This window comes from Cnephaeus nilssonii (assembly GCF_951640355.1).
Source record: "Cnephaeus nilssonii genome assembly, chromosome: 1".
Lineage (NCBI taxonomy): Eukaryota > Metazoa > Chordata > Mammalia > Chiroptera > Vespertilionidae > Cnephaeus > Cnephaeus nilssonii.
Window position 1 is genome coordinate 93,029,119 of NC_137072.1, and position 17,808 is coordinate 93,046,926.

A 17,808-nucleotide genomic window follows, 5' to 3' on the forward strand; every position below is an offset into this window, starting at 1 on the left:
GATAAGCCTCAATTTTCCATATCTATAAAATGGGGATATCTTTACCACCCATGTCCTTTACCACCTTTTATGAAACGAAATGACAAAATGCTCTGTAAACCCTGAAGTACTCTTAATGGTGTTGCTTATTGTGGCTAATATTGTCAAATGATGTCTGCTAAATATTTACATGTTTTCACGCAGGAAAGACATATTTGTCTTTCCTGGTTCGTCTGTGGTTTTCTAGGATTTTGATGTAAAATAGAGTTACTGTTACCCATGGTGATTTATTAGGTTAGCTCCACATAGGAAGGTTTTACATGGGGAAGTCTAGCAGATCTCACAAAGGCTCCCGAGAGAGCCATGTATTCTAGCGGAGAGAAGTCCCTGGATCGGGGATCTGAAAGTTATCTTCTTTGGGAGAGAATCAGGCATGGATGGTTGCCTATGTTCATGTGCAGGTGCCTAACGTTCTGGATTTGAAGTGGCTATAGAACTTGAGAATTGGGACTCGGATTTTTAAGGAAAAAATACCAACACTATTTTTTCAAAATTGAATTTCCTAGAGTCTTTCTGAGACTTCCTTTAAGACCTTGACTTGACCTAGAGAAGTAGGAGATGTGGTAAATTCCCTCTTGGGCATGTTGATTAAATCAAACATGACTGGACCACTCTTCTATGGAATTGGTGTGAGAGGCGGTGTATGAGCCAATCAAGAAAACCAACCTCATTGTCACATTTTTTTTCTTTTTAAAAAAATAGACATTCTTGCCCGGCTGGCATAGCCCAGTGATTGAGCATCGACTTATGAACCAGGAGGTCACGGTTGGATTCCCGGTCAGGCCACATGCCCGGGTTGTGGGTTCGATCCCCACTGGGGGCATGCAGGAGGCAGCTGATCAATGAGTCTCTCTAATCATTGATGTTCCTGTCTCTCTCTCCCTCTTCCTTCCTCTCTGAAATCAATAAAAATATTTTTAAAAAAATAAAAAATAGACATTATTTTAAAGAATAGTTTTAGAGTTTCAGAAAAATTGACATGATAGTACAGAGTTCTCATATACGCTCCCATCTCATTTCTCCTATTTTAACAACTTACATTCATATGGTACATATGCTACAATTCATGAACTGACATTGATACATTATTATTAACTAAAGTCCATAGTTTGTTCATATTTTCTTATTTTTTTTTTATCTGGGTCAAAAACTGTCCTATTCCACTCACCACTTTAATCCCATCACATTGAGCCGTTGTTTCCTGACAACAGAGGCTTTCCAACAAAGATTGGTTGAGGGGATGAGTAAGTGAGGTGCTCTGCCTGCCTCCAGGTGCCATGTGTAGTAGGGGAGGGTCAGGGCACCGAGCAAATGACATGCACTTTAGTGCTTAAGCCTTTGGGAGCCGATGGGGCTCCATTGGAATGAAGCCTGGGTCTGCCATTTACTCACCTGGTGACTTGGGTAAGTGACCCAGCCTTTTAAAGCCCGTTTCCTCACCTGTGAAAAGTGAGTAATAACAGTTCCTATCCCAGTGGGGTAGGAAAAAAATAAGTAAATGAAAGAACACATGCGGGAGTAGGCAGAGCAGGGCCTCACACAGGGGAAGCTGTGTGTAAATGTCAGCTTCAGTTTTTCCCATGCAAGATGGAAAGTGATCAGTATGATGAGAGGTACCCAGTGTTATGGGGAGTCAGAAAACAGCGGTGCATAAAGTTGGGGGGTTAGGGAAGTTTACCTAGAAAAGGCAGCATTTGAAATGGACATAAGAGAATAAGTTGACTCTCACCAAAATGACTTTGACCGGAGAGAAAAAATTTCAGGTTGAGAGAATATAACACGCAGTGGGTCAGAGGTGGGAGGGTGTGACAGAATGTCTTCGGGAGGAAAGATAATCGTTGACTATAGTTGGACTGTAGTCTAATGTGGCAAGACAATAGAATAAGGGAGATAAAACTATAAGGTCGTAAATAGTTTTTATTGTTATAAATTTAAACTTTTAATTCTAAAAGTTTTCAAATGTAGAAAAAAGTAGAAAGAATAGAATGATGAACACCCATAGAATCCCCATCTACTTTTAACAATTATTAACATTCTTTTCTACGTACATCATCTGTATAAATTTACACATTTTATGTTTTGCGAAAATAAATAGATGGCATGATATTTTACCCCTAAGTATTGTAGCAGGCATCTCCAAGAATTAAGGAAGCTGCCTTAAGTAAACACAATATCATTATGACATCTAACAGAGTTAGCAATAGTTCCCAAATATCATTTACTAACAGTCCATAGTCAAATTTCCCAAATTTATCCCCCAAATCTTTAGCATTAAAAATTTTTAAAAGCCAGAACCCAAGCAAAAGACCATGTATGTCTTTTCTTTTTCTTTTCTTTTATTTTTATTTTCATGCTTCTTAAATCTCTTTGAATTTAAAATTCCAGCTAAGATAGTAAGCCATTTAAGCTTTGGGGCACTGAAAAGATGATGGTGGTCTTCCCTCTCTCCTGCCTCATCTGTCATCGATGTAATTAAAAATAAAAACAACACTGACTTTCAATAAAATACATGTAAGGAAGTCTAAGTAAATTCAGATTTCCCCCAGGGAAGACGATGACTTTGGTACTAGTTTTGAAATCTCATGTGATCACACTTTAATCATCAGCATAATGCTTACCTGTCTGGAGTGGTCTGGCGCTCGACTCTCAGAATTCAGCGGAGATACGATAACACGTTTCCAGTTGAGCCAAATGTCCAGTGTGTGTAAACCTCAAAGCTATGAAAGCACTTCCTTAGAGCTACTATGTAGACACACAGAAGTGATTTTCAGTTCGTTGTATAGATGAGCTTTCCAGACACTGAGTTCTAATCCTTGTAGGTAGTTTCACAGTGAGTTTCTTAATATTTCTTTAAGCCCCCAAATCAGTTGGGACTTGTAGGTGCAATTGTCGTGTGAATACCTGGAGCCTGTGGTGGGGAACGCTTACCTGGAGGTTGGAAGAGAGTTGAGTTGGAAAGCAGAGGGTGCAGGGCCTGGCTAGTTCCCCTCCGACCAGGAGGCCCTGACAATGCCATGGGGCAGGGCGGTTGGGCTCCTTCTGTGTTTTTGGCCTCCTTGAGGCCCAGGCAGGTATGGCTGGGCAAGTGTGTAGAATGGATGCAGGTATTGGAGCGGGTGTGAAATGCCCACCTGCCCGGCCTGCAGCTTCTACCAATGGCAGAATAGCCCTGGCATCCTTTGGAATGCCACCTGCAGCTTCTACCAATGGCAGAATAGCCCTGGCATCCTTTGGAATGCCACCTGCAGCTTCTACCAATGGCAGAATAGCCCTGGCATCCTTTGGGTATCTGTGGAATGTTTTCTTGCAGATGTGCACCCTTCATTGCCTTTTCCTAATGACCTCTCCTTGTTATGCTTTGGAATTGGGGCTCTTCTGAGGGTCATTCCTTCCACCTCTCTTGTAGCTGCTCAGCGAGTGCTGATTTGATTTATTCCATCCAACCTTGTTGTGGACCCCAGCCCACCCTGTCTCTGCCGGGAGAACGCCTTTCACTTCGCTTTTAACTTTCACGCGGTTCTGTTGACCCACTTGGAAGAGGTTCCGTGTAGCGCCTGCTTGTTTTGTCTTCTGTCCTTAATTTAGTTTGCCTTTTATTGTATTCCAACTGAATGGATTCTTTCTCTTTCTATTAAGGGAAAGGAACCTGAGAAAAACAATGCTTACGGTAGTGGCTGCTTGTTAAGTGTAATTGCTATTTTATGTTAATCTGCATGTTAAAATGAGTATGTAGGGGATTGCTAAATTCACCAACCTGTTATCTCCAAAGTCTAATCCTTTTAAATATATTTGTTGCTTAAATAAAGATGTAGGCATGCAGAGTGAAAAGGTCCAACTCTGCAGGTTTTTATGCATGTACATATAGCATTTAAAATTTTTATTTCCATCAGCAAGAGTCATTATAGAATACTAGGGAGTTACAGAAGAGCAGAAAGCAGAGACCCAGAGATAACTAGCATTGACAGTCAGTGAATTTATGTCTTGTCATTTTAGTCTGCATGCTATCTCTCTCTTTAAAAAAAAAAAATCAGAGAAGAAGGGAGAGGGGAAGAGAGATAGAGACATCAATGAGAATCACTGATCAGTTACCTCCTGCACCCCTCCCATTGAGGAGGCATGTGCCCTGACCAGGAATCAAACTGTGACCTCCTGGTTCATAGGTCAGCGCTCAACCACTGAGCCATGCTGGCTGGGCTATATCTCTTTAAATGGGTATAATTTCACGACAACTGTCTAGACCTTTTTGCTACTCATAAGCCTGTCTGTAGATCACCTGCATTACCATCTCTTGGAAGCTTGTTAGAAATGTGAAAGCTTGAGCTCTGTCTCAGACATACTGAATCATAATTTGTATTGAATGATAGTACACATACATGACAAGTTGTAAGCTCTGGAGCACATATACCCTGGGCAGCAGGTGAAGTGGATATGCCTCAAAAGGCCAAGACCTGTACTCGCTCTTCTTTTCCACTTCCCCTCTGCTCCTCTAGTCTAAAATAATTCCCTCCCTATATGGTAAAGATAAAAAATGAGATCATAAATTTTTGTTAGCAAAGCATAGCACCCCAGTTGAGAAACCCAGCTGTCTCATGCATAAACATTTCATTCATTGAGCATTCATTAAGTGTCTACTCTGTTCCAGGCATACATGTGGCTGTCATGCACCCCGCAGTTCAAGCTTGCACACCGGAAACCTATATGACTTTATTGACCAATGTCACCCAATAAATTCAATGGGAAAAAAGGCTTGCATATACTGCAGTAGAAGCATACAGAGGCCAGGAGGATGGAGTGGTTGGTTCTGTAGGGATGGGGGCTGGAAGTCAGAAAGACAAATGGTCTCTGGGCTGAGTCTTTAAAAATTATTTTTTATTTTAAATTGACTTTTAGTGAGAGAGAAAGGGAGAGAGAAACATCAATGTGAGAGGCATGCATAACATCTATTGGCTGCCTCCTGTATGCCCCCCACTGGGGACAGAGCCTGCAACCCAGGCATGTGCCCTGACCTGGAATCGAACTGGCAACCTTTTGGTGCACAGGATAATGCCCAACCACTGAGCAACACTGGCCAAGGCTCTGGGCTGAGTCTTGAAATATGAATCAGTGAACATGAGTTACAAGCATGCTTGGCTCTGGAGAGAGCTCACAGTTGGATAAACTGGATCCCTTCCTTCAAGGAAGGTTTGCTGGACTTAAGGACAGGAGACCGTGTTTAAAACTAATGAATGACAATACAAAGCACTTTGGTATTGGGGTAGAACCTGAAGAACCTGGGGTAGGGTCTGAACATTAGCTTCACAACTCGGTGACCTTGAACAAGTTTATTGCACCTGTCTGAGTAGCCATTTCTTGGGTAAAGTAGGGATAAAATAACAAACTGCTTCACAGAATTGCAGTGATTTAAAATGAGGTAACAGAGCAAAGCACTTGCTTGCCTTGGGTGCAGAACCAGTGCTATGTGGTGAAGAGATTTTTAAAATGTGCCCAGTGAGTGCCATAGACAGAAATATTGAGAAAGAACAAAGAAAAGAGAGGTCATTTCTGCCTGGACTCTGCAGGACCTTGTGGCCAACATGGCTTTAAGGATGTGAACGAGGAAGAGAGGGTGTGAAAAATGGGCCATTGGGAACGGAAGTAACAGATAAAGCTGCAATTTTGAGACTGGATAGACAAAGGAAAGAGGTAACAGAAACGAGGGATCAAGTTTGGGGGGGTGGGGGGATTCTGTGTCAGACACATTGAGTTTGGGCAGCTGCTGAAAGCTGTGGGTCTGGGATGTGTGTTTGCTCACATGGCTTGTAATTCAGATGCCTGGTCCTGTTCTAGGCTTGACCAGAGGTGGGCACGGGATGAAGTCAGTGTACATCTTGCAAAGGGGCACTTTCTGCCTCATTGGAAATGCCCACACCCACACCGGGTTTCTCATCAGGATGGGAAACAAGGCAGAGCTTTTAAAACCTGGAGACCTAACTCTTCTTCAGACTGGGTGGAGGAGAACTGAACTTTTCTCTTGCTAATCTTGACCCATTGCTTTCCTCTCCTTTGCGTTTCTTTTTCTTTTTCAATCTCCTTCTTCCAGCTAACAACCATTAATTGCTGCAGAACAGAAATGAATCGGAAAAAGATTTTTGAATTCTGAAACTGATAAAGTTTTTTGAGAAATGGACTGAATGCTCTAACACCAGTGGACTGTATTTCTATTTGTGTCAGTTTCCTTTCAACCATAAGCTCTTTTATGATCTCTCTTTATACAGAATAGATACAGCCTGCAAGTAACCATGGTTACTCATTTTTATGTTAGGGCTACCCTGCCATAGAAGATGCTAGCATTTTGCCAAGTTTGCTTTATCTATTTCTCTCTCTCTGTCTCTCTCTCTCTCTCCACACACACACTTAATTTTTTGCTGAACCATTTGAATTAGTTGTAGAGATATGACCTTTAGCACAAGAATATTCTTCCTTGCCAAAACCGGTTTGGCTCAGTGGATAGAGCGTCGGCCTGTGGACTGAAAGGTCCCAGGTTCGATTCCAGTCAAGGGCATGTACCTTGGTTGTGGGCACATCCCCAGTAGGGGGTGTGCAAGAGGCAGCTGATCGATGTTTCTCTCTCATCGATGTTTCTAACTCTCTTCCTCTCTGTAAATAATCAATAAAATATATATTTTTTAAAAAAAGAATATTCTTCCACCTAACTGATAATACTATTATCACCTAGAAATATTATCTCACATATAGATAATATTTGAATACCTATTTAAACTTCCTAAATTATTCCAATAATGTCTTTTCTAACCCCTCTCCTCATCTAAGATTCATCAACAGTCATTTGTTGCATTTTGTCTTTTTCGTTTCCTTCCATCTGGAACAGTCACCATGTTTTTGTTTTGTTTGTTTGTTTTTGTCATTCCCAGCACTGATATCTTGGAAGATTCCAAGACAGTTGTCTTGTAGAAAGTACCACAATCTGGATTTGTTTGTTACTTTATGGTTACATACAGATTAAGCGTTTTGACCGACATACCACATCGCTCCTGTGGAGATACATACATTTAGTTGTCCTATAACTGAGCTCAAGGTACCTTTTCTCTTAGGTAAGTGGTAAGTGTCTGCGGGGTGATCCTCAGAGACTGAGTGTCCTGTCGCACAGCAACCTTTTCCCTCATGGCTTTAGCATCCTTGAATGGTTCTTGAGTGAATCAATTATTGCCTCACTGGTTGCGAAGTAGGATTTTCTATTTCTGCTCTTCTTTTGGTGTTTATTAGCTCGAATTTTTAAAATAACGATGAGCTTCCCTCTATCCTCTTTTTCATGAATATCTCTGGGTAAATGGTTCTTTTTGATTCAATGTGTTCTAACTCATCCATATCGTTTTGTTGTTGTTATTCAAAGTGATGACCAGCTCCTACCAATGTCTTTTTGTCATGTCTGCATTAATAGTTGAGCACTTCTTGCTTTCTGGCATAGAAACATGTTCTAGGCTTATCTTGTACTTTTCTTAGCTCAGGCCTGTACCCAACTATTTCTCCAAAGAGCTAAAATATTTAGAAACCAAAATCTGGGTAATTTTCCTTAAAAATGCCTATAACCCAGAGAAAGTTAAGTCACTCGGCATTTGTTTAAGCTTCCCCACCCCTGAACTTCTGCTAAAACAGTCCCATGGAAGCATTGTGAGTTTAGAAATTGGAAGGGAAGGACCAGTGAGAGGAGGAGGTCACTGAAAGCGAAGATCTTTGGGTTTTGGACCGGAAGTGGCACAGTGATGCAAAAAATGACCTGCGATGGCGCCAAAGACCAATTTAGATTGTGTTGGAATTCTGCCCAGGGAGAGACTAGAGAGCCTGAGAAAACAGTTTCTGCTTGTTTTCCAGGTAGACCTTGAAAACATTGGTTGCCCTTTTTTTAATATCCGGTAATGCTACGAGACTGTATTCCCCTGAGCTAGGCATATGTTAATTCTTGCAGCAATTTAAGAAATATATAGGTTTCATGCTGAGAGTTCCTCGGTGCTCTACATTTTCAGTCAGTGTGAGGCCTGTAGAGATGGGTGTATATTTCAGCATGTCTTCTTTTAAAAACTAAAATTCATAGATTTTCTTTTGAGTACTCATAGTTGAGTATAGTATCTGAGTTTACTTGCTGATTATACTAGTAATATTTGGTTGCAAATTATTCAAGGTGCCTATGTGCAGCATTTTATGCAGCAACTTGTGAGACACAGAAACCAAGAATTCCCAAGTTATTTTCCAAAGTAATCAGCATGCATTTGATAAAATGATAGTCTCCGAGGGGGATCTTGAACTTGAACTGACTGATTTTTCTGGAACTCAGTATCTCCTCTGTGATCTATTTTTATATGTAATAGCATAATTAAAATGTTCATTTGCCTATTCTGTTCTTTCAAACAAAAACAAAACACGATGCCAGTAGCTTTTGTTTCCATTTGCTAGGGAACCTATGAAAATGCTTAAAAATACAAAAGCAGATTTGAAACAGAAGGGCTTTGTTTTTGTTTTTTGTTTTTTTTATGGAAGTCAGCATTTTTTGAAAGAAAACAAAGAAGCAAAGACTACTACATCTATGCTTTGTGCAGCAGGAATATGGTTATTATTCAGGTGTATACATCTAATGTTTCGGATGCTTTGTAGTTTTATGAAACAAAACCACACACACACACACACACACACACACACACACACACACACACTGACTCTTAATCTTCAGTACATTTTTTGAGAATGGGGAGTCATAGTAAAGCAGCTGATCTATACAAAACTAGAGGCCTGGTGCATGACATTCATGCACTGACGGGGGGAAGGGGGGTGTCCCTTAGCCCAACCTGCACCCTTTTGAAGTCCGGGAGCCCTCGGGGGATGTCAGACTGCTGCTTAAGCCCGCTCCCTGCATCCTTAGCACAGACTGCTGCCAGCTGTCAGGCCGGCTTGTGGCTGAGCAGCGCTCCCCCTGTGGGAGCACACTGGCCACCAGGGGGCAACTCCTGCATTGAGTGTCTGCCCTGTGGTGGTCAGTGTGCATCATAGCGACCAGTCGTTCCGCCATTTGGTTGATTTGCATATTACCCTTTTATTATATAGGATAGTTACTGGCTGTATGGTATGTGAGAAGGTTAAACCAAAAATGGAAAGGGACACATCATTTAAATGTGCTGCTAATAAGCACAGGTGAGTGAACTCAGGTGTGGGGGGGCCAATTTGAGTCTTGAGTACTATCACCACTCAGTTCTTAAGAGATTTCAGCCTATGAGATTAACGAAATGCACTCATGACTACAGAGTCACCACTTTTGGCAAATGGATTATTTTCAAAGTCAAATTTCGTCGTGGGTGGGGACATTTTAATATTACTGAGTTCTTTTGGAGATCATAAAGATCAATCTCCCTGTTCTCACTTTCTATTTAAAACTGCCCAAGTGAACATTCATCCCTGTGCCCAAATCCATCACTCCTTGTATTTCTTTCATCTTGCTCTTGTTTGAAAGGAGCTTTATCCAGAACATAATTTCTTCATTCAATATAAAATTTCCTTCAGACATTAAGACAGCTCGTATACAATTATATAATTTAAAAAAATCTTTCATCTGGATTTTCCCAAGTCCATGACTATTTTAGCCAGTAAAAGCAAATTATATTTTGGACTCTGTAATGGATTGATATACTTTGAACATCCCTGTTGGGACTGGGTTGCCCTTGAACTATGAGTTAGAAAACACTTTTAAGGGTACAGCCGTAAAACTAGATCTGTTAGTAATTGTGGAGAAAGCGTCTGGTGTCCTGGTTCTTGTGCTGGCCTTCATTCTATTGTCTGGATTCTCGTGTGAAATTAAAGTGGGGATAAAATGAGATTTTCCCACCAAATGTCTCAGTCTTATTTTTTTATAGCACATTGTTATTTTTTAATTGGAAAAGTAGATGAGATTATTGTGGAAAATTTGGGTACCACAGGGAGATGCAGAGAAAGAAAAATTATTCTACTCTAATTCTATTATCTCTAGTAAGCAGCTATTCACATGTTGACTTATTTTTTTACTTCTAGTTTTTTTTTTCTAGATGTAGATACTTTTAAACAAAATTGATACCATATTGAACATTTTGCCTTATAGTCTGCATTCCCACGAACACTACTTAAAAACATTTTCCCACTTAAATACCTTACAGATTTAAAAAAATCTATTTATCCATTGTTGGATACTTAAAGTTTTCAAATTGCTTGAAATGATATTACTTATAATAGAAAAGTTCTTAGTATATATCTTTATGTATAATTTACACTTTTTTAAAGGATAAGTTCAGAGTCTTTTCAATATACTAGTTTAAAATCTGCCTTCCTAGCAATTATGGTTAAGCCCTCTTATATCCAAGAATCTATAACACCATCATCTTGGTCTGTAAAGAATGGTGCAGTACCACCTTATTTATCTACCACCTTTAGGGAACTTCTCATAAATAAAATTTTCACATAATAGAAACTGACCCTTAAGAGTCCATACTTGGTAATTGTGAACATTGTGAATGAGAATCTTTCTAAAATTGTATTATATATGTTACTATTCCCTTTAACATAATGAAAAGATTTGAAAAATCACAGTGCAACCTCTTCTGGTTTACATCATAAGCAATCTTATACACCAGGGGTGGGGAACTTTTTCCTGCCCAGGGCCATTTGGATATTTATAACACCATTCTCTGGCCATACAAAATTATCAACTTAAAAATCAGCCTGCTAGACTGACTGGCGTGGCTCAGTGGTTGAGCAACAACCTATGAACCAGGAGGTCAAGATTCAATTCCCAGTCAGGGCACATGCCCAGGTTGCAGGCTTGATCCCCAGTGTGGGGCATGCAGGAGGCAGCCAATCAATGATTCTCTCTCATCATTGATGTTTCTATCTCGCTCCCTCTCTCTTCCTCTCTGAAATCAATAAAAAATGTTTTTTAAAAATCAGCCCACTATATTTGGTCAAGCATGTAATTAACTCACCCCCAATGCCTTGGCAGGCCAGACCAAATGATTTTGAGGGCTTATACAGCCCGTGGGGTGGACGTTCAGTCACTAGTTATCGTGCACTCATTTCTGCTAAAATGTGATGCACGCATTTCTAAAAAATCACCATGCTATGCAAAATCATGCAGTAGAACCCAACCCACAACGCTTATGGGATAAATGGGGTCAGGGACATAGCACTCAAAAACCTTTATCAGTGTTTACTAGTGATACATTAAAAAAAAGGATAGGAACTGATAAAAAATTGAAGCACAATTTTACACGTATTAGTTGGTTAAGGAATAAATAAATATGGCACTGTACCTTGACAAAGTCCTGACCTTTTCTTGTCTGAGGGTTGGAAGGGTTGCAGCCTGTGAGGTATTCTGAAGTGTTGGAAGGAGCATTACCTGAAATCTGAAGGAAAGTTGGGGCACCCAATGCGGATGGGTGTGGCTCACAGCACGCTGGTGGAAACTGAGACCACTAGTGCATGTGTGAGGCATGGACTTTTGCATTCTATCTCTCCTTACACATCTGGGTGCCACCTGGGTGCAGTCTTCTGCTATTACCCAGCGTTGCTTGCAATGAAATGATGCATAAACAAATGTGAAATTCGAGTTATGCTCAAATTGTTTCCTACAGTCTCAGTCTTGGAACAAACACAAGGTTTAGCAGAATTGAGTACAACATGTGGTAATACGGTGATGTGTAGGAGATATTCTGCTGTGTCTATCCTGTGTGGAGTTAATATGTGTAAAACAGAAGAATCTGGCATGAGAGTCAACACTGTGTAAGTGTTGGCAGTAACAATGACAATAATAATAATAAAAGATGCCTATTGATGTTTCTGGGATTCTGCCTGCTTTTCAGTTGTGACTGCTACTGTAGCAGTTCTGTCTGTCTTCTAATTGACCTATTTTTCAACCTCTTGATGAGTTCATCACGCTTCTTAGAATTACATCTAACATAAGGCCCAGAATGGGAGAGCACAGACTTGAGGTTATGGTTTACCTGTGGCATCTGTTTCACCTACTCAAACTTTGTAATCTTGTGAATGAGCTGTTATGTATGTATTCATTCACAGCATTGTTGAGGAAGTAACTTAGGTTTTAAATCAGGTTATTATGGTGCAGAATTTTTGGATTTTCTGGGTGTTTGTTTTTAGAAAAAAGTTAACAGGACTCTTCTTATTCCCACCTGCTGCAGGGAAGGGGGGTGCCTAAGGGAATACATCTGAAGGGCATTAAGTTGCTGATGGTTTTCTTTGTTATTGTTCCAGTCTGTTCAAACGCCTCCGTGTTTGTGAGATGGGCTCATCTTTGGAAGGTGGTGCAGGCACAAGTGTGATTTCGTTAGACCTTCCCTCCCAAGTCTCGATATAATTAGAAGTCCAGATCCTCCCGCAGTTGCTCTTTATGACTCCCTGAGAAGGACATTTTTACTACGAATGGTTGCCAAGAAGCCTCGCTGATTCCTGCTTTAGTAACTTTAATAAGACAACAGATCAAAATGCCGTCCAGATTTAGCAAGCCTTGTTAGTATTGTTCTGAAAGAAACGTAGCTCACAAAACTCATCATTTAGCTATTCAGTGAAATCTGTACTTTAATTATGCAGAGAGGATGTGAATAGCAATGGGATGTTTTGATTTTTAATTTCTAACCTGACTTTGAATTTTAACTATTTTTGTCTCTACACAATTTTTAGATACATCTGGGCTGCCTGACCTCACTGAGTGATTGCTATTAATTAACAAGACTTTGTGGGAGAAGGAAACTTGCCTTTTGAACTTTGTACCAAAGATCGGGGAAAAGTAAGTCATTTTCTAACTTGCTTTTTTTAAAAAAAAAAAAATTCTGATATACTTCTCTCAGAAAGTTAACAGTGGGTCTGTGGCCTTTCTGCTTTCCTTCTGTCCTGGCTTTGTAAGTTTTATGTATTCTTATGGATTTGAAACATGGGAAGGGACTCAGGAGACCTTTTCAAAAAAAAACCTTCTAAAGAGATTTGGATGACTCTCTGCATTGTGCCATTTCTTTTGGGTTTCAAAAACTGAGCCCTCAAGGTTGTAATAAGGCCTTTTATTTGATGTGCAGTAGATGAATTAAACTTTAAAAAAAAATAAGGGGATGCAATGTGGTGTGACAGAAAAGTGAGTCCAGTGTTTTGAGCTTCAGGTATTTTAGACTTTGATATGGGCTCTTTGATTCTGAATTTTTGGAATAAGAATGAAATCCATATGGTTCTTTTCTTGTCTGGAAGGGAAAACAAAATGTAGAGTCAAGTGTTCAATAAGTTCTTCATGTAGCCTTTTATTGGAAGATTTGGTGCACCTGCCGGTTTTATTATTTTATACCTTTTTGAGGGACTTTCAGATATGCTAATTGAGACACCTGTATGAATGGTTTTGCTATCTTTTAGAAAAAATTGCTTGAGACTATAAAGTTCAATTTTATTCTCTGATATTTTTGAAAAGATAAAATGGGCCTTAAAAATAATACAGTCACTGTACTTTGCTGTAAATACTACTTGGAAGCATGTGTGGCCCATAAGAATGCAAACAAAACAACACACACACACACCCAAACCTTCTTTCTGGCATGTTCCAGGAACAATATCATTGACAATAGGAACTGTTCATGCATTTAATTACTAGGTAGTTTTCTAAACTAGGTATGCCTTGTGTCTTACAGCTCCTCTACATATTTGATATAGTTGAAGCATCTAAAGTAAAGCAAGGCAGAAAAGAACTTTGCTCTACAAGTTCTATAAAAGCATTAGATAATATCAGATTTTATTGTTATACTAGTGGCCTGGTGCATGGATTCGTGCACATTGAAAGGAAATTAATTAGAAGAAATATTTTAATATTGCTATTCACCCTTTCTCTATAATAGAAGTGTAAACCAAATTCATGATCAACAGTGACAGATTGAAACACACGTGTACGATGAGTGCCAGTGAGTGCTTTATATGTATCGCTCTTTATATGTATCGCACATGTGCGAGTCAACCTAGCCTTTTATAGATATAGAATAAACTTGCTTAATTAGACCTGCTTTCTGATTTAGCTAAACTTTTTCCAGCCCAGTGAAGCATCCCAACTTCTCTTGCAGGTAATTGTCAGAAACACAGCAGTAAATATCAACACGAAGCATATTATTATTGTAGATCACGCAGGGAGAACAAGGGGTAACATATTTAACTGCAGCGGTGTTTGACTATATTCTGTGCAGTGAGAAAACCTGAAGTCATTTTTAAGGTCCACCATTTCTTACTTCTTTTCAGTCAGGTCAAGTTTCTAAACTTTCTAAATCTCCATTTTCTGGCTAATGAAAAGAAAATAGGATTCTAATGAGTCTCCTATCTACCTACTCCAGGACATCTGTGAGGATCAAATGAGATGAGGCACATGAAAACGCTTCACAGATACTTGATTAAAGTGTACAATGTTTGCATCTGGCTATAAAGCAAGTTGTGTTCCTGGGCTGAAGAAACTGCAAGGAGGCTAGTCAGCAGAGAGAGCAAGCCAGGCGTTGCTGCGTGATGTCATTACCTGGCGCCCACAGCGACCATTTCTGGGCTAGGCTGGGCAGTGGGCCACATTTTGTGCCATGGGGTCTTGGTGGGGTGTTGTTCCAGGGTGGTGGCGGGGCCTGTGTCCCACTTGGGGGAAGCTGAGTGTTGGTTTGTTGGGGCCAGGTCTGTGGTGCTGTTTATTTTTAAATGGCCAGTGCGTGTCATGGCAGCTCCTGCATTGAGCGTCTGCACCCTGGTGGTCAGTGCATGTCATAGCTACTGGTTGGATGGACACTTTTCTTTTATATATATAGATTATATTTACTATAAGTTTACTTATAATTAAATTGTGTATTTTTTGGTAGTAATTATAATAATAAGGTAAGGGTCTTTAACTATGAACCCCATTTGAAGTTTAATAAGATATTTGTACTGAAAAAATACTATACATACACACATAGAGTAATCACACACCACGGATATAATTCTGAGTGCTGTCGAGTCTCTGCTCATATAGTCCATTGAAAGGAAGGACTTTGGAAATTTCCTCCCAAAACAGTTGTTTTGTTCCAGTGAAATATGGCAATAGCGAAATACTGTTGGCAATGGAATTTTAAAAGATGATAGCGGTTTTTATTTAGTTAAATTTTGTAGTCTTGTATTCACGTATTAACCTTAAAATAAAGGAAATCCTATTGGTGTAGTTGTTATTCCAGCTTGGAAGGATATTTGAAAGAGGATTATGTTGGAAGTCACCAATCTGTTCACAGAAAGGGAATGAAAAGGACAAAAGATTAATTCTCTGGGCCTCAGGATTCAGATATATGCAGTGGTGTTTGGATTGGAGATAGAACTTAGTCTCAGAAAGTAAGCTGCTTAAACAGCCTTTCAAATCATTTAGCATCTCTTGAAAATTTAATATAGTCTCTGGTGAAATATTTTTCTTCCATTATACCAAAATATTCCCTTTGGGACATTGTTGTAAAAGTCATTTTTCCATTTTGTGGAGGCAAGGTAGCTGTAGGACTTTTGATCACAATAATAAGCTAAAGGTAGACACTGTGTTGCCAGAGGGACCATGGCAAACAGATCTCTGCTCACGAAACCTGATGTCATAGGTGAACATTTATATGCACCAAAGGATGTTCATAATTCACCTTTAAGCTAGCAAAAAATAAAAGAAGAAGGTTATAGTATACTAGAGGCCCAGTGCACGAAATTTGTGCACGGGTACGGTCCTAGGCCTGGCCTGCGATCAGGGCCATCTCCCCTGACTGCCCCACCCCCTGCCACCACCCACCCCTGGTTCCCCGTTCGCCATTGGGTGATTGGTGCCTGATGGCCAGGGGAAGGGTCCGAGAGGTTGGCTGTTCCCGCCAGCTCACTGGCCCTGCCACCCACCCCCAGTTCTCCGTTCGCCATCAGGCGATCGGAGCCTGCTGGCCAGGGAAAGGGACCAAAAGGTGGTCAGTGTGCCTCATGATGACTGGTCCAACGGTCGTTCTGGTCCTTCCACCGTTAGGGTCAATTTGCATATTACCCTTTTATTATATAGGATAAGTATGCTCCACATGAATCTCGTCCTGAAGCAATTGTTATGTGGAAGTACTCATTAAGGGAGGAGGAGGGATGTCCTTTCTGAAATTTACAAGCCATGAGCAAATGGTGCTGACAGTACTTTGTACACTCTCAGGGGTGCTTACATGTGTTGGTGACTGGCTTCTTTTTGAGGAGGCAAGCGCACGGTTTTAGGGAAAATTCAGAACCATAGACCACCTCCGCACTTCTTTTTAACTCCCTTTTGTCCTCTACTTTTCTTTCTTAATCACAAATATGTTTTCAAGTCTTCCCTGTTTCAAGTATTTCATTTAATTATTTGAGGTCGATTTCTGAAACTTGAGTCTGAAATGTTGACAAAATATAGATACACTTTTGAAAAATTAGCCATGGATGATTAACAAGTAAAAAACAGCTGCTATTTTATTATCTTATTTAATACATGCATATGTTTATGTTAATACTAAAAGAGTAGTATATGCCATAAATTATTTGGTATCCTGTTTTTTTCCATTTAACAATAAATAATGAACTCCTATGCTAATAAATAATTTTAAAAAAAATACTCACCTGAGGATATGTTTTTATTGATTTTGATGTGAGAGAGAAATATCAATTGGTTGCCTCCCATATGAGTCCCGACTGCAGATTGAACCCACCATCTAAGGTATGAGCCCTGACCAGGAATTGAACCCACAACCTTTTGGTGCACAGGGCAAAACTCCAACCAACTAAGCCACCCAACCAGGGCCCTATCTTAATAAATATTTGTCTACAATCTCATTGTTAGTGAAAGCGAAACTGTTGGATCTTAGCTTTATGTTGATTTGAGGCTACCCTGGCTTTCAGTTAGGAAGGAGTAGAAATAGGTGTCGTATACGGTGTAGGTTTTTCATCTGCAAACAGAGAATAGATTAGGACTCCTGTAGTCTCTGCAGTGTTTACTGTAACCAGCCATCTTCTGAATAGGCGGCTCGTGGGGCTAAATATGTGTTCACATTGTAGGTGTCACTGCCTGACAGGCACGGTGTATACAGCATTGTGTCTTCTTTGGTCCCTTTGTTCCATTACAAGAGCGCAGGTGACATGTTCCTCCCACATAGCTGTCTCCATCAATATTTCTGTTCTCAAGGAAGGATTCTACCTACATGTTTCTTCCTCGCAAGAAACTCTATCTCAGGTAAGGTAATGGGTACAGAAGGAACATTTCCTAGACTTTGGGATATAATGTACTGGAATAAATTGGAATTCAAATTAATTGGAGATGCAAAATGTTTTAGACACCTTTGCATGCTTTCTCAATTTTAAGTTTATTTATTAAGCCAACATCTGTTGAGCAACTACTGTGTGCCAGGCATTGTGTTAGGAGCTCATTATTTAAAGATTAATGAGATATGCTCTTGCTTTCAAGGAACTTAATTTGAGTTTCAGATTCAGAACTCAAATAACATTTATTCAGCTTGTACTGTATGCCAAGCAGTGAGCTGGATGGATGGTCTTAGATGAGGTCTTTGGCTAGTAAAATTGAGTAATGATATTTATTGACCCATCCCCTCCAAACTAAGTTATGAATAGAATTTTCTAATCTATACATTTTTTTCTTCCATTATATTTTATTAAACTTTTGGTACCTGCTACTACTTGTTAAGTTAAATTAGCAAATGGGAAAAAAAGTTAAACAAATAACAAGCATTT

General features: G+C 39.9%; 1 protein-coding gene across 9 annotated transcripts in view; it reads left to right on the forward strand.

Moving 5' to 3' along the window:
• Positions 1-17,808, forward strand: part of APBB2 (amyloid beta precursor protein binding family B member 2) — a 336,993-nt gene that overhangs the window by 91,887 nt on the left and 227,298 nt on the right. For 7 of the 9 annotated variants that reach the window (XM_079777652.1, XM_079777646.1, XM_079777651.1 and 4 more), the window contains exon 3: positions 12,745-12,850. The exons of the other annotated variants lie outside the window; for them this stretch is intronic. The gene's annotated coding sequence lies outside the window, so the exon portion shown is untranslated. The remainder of the gene's footprint in view (positions 1-12,744; positions 12,851-17,808) is intronic. 9 annotated transcript variants of the gene reach the window in all.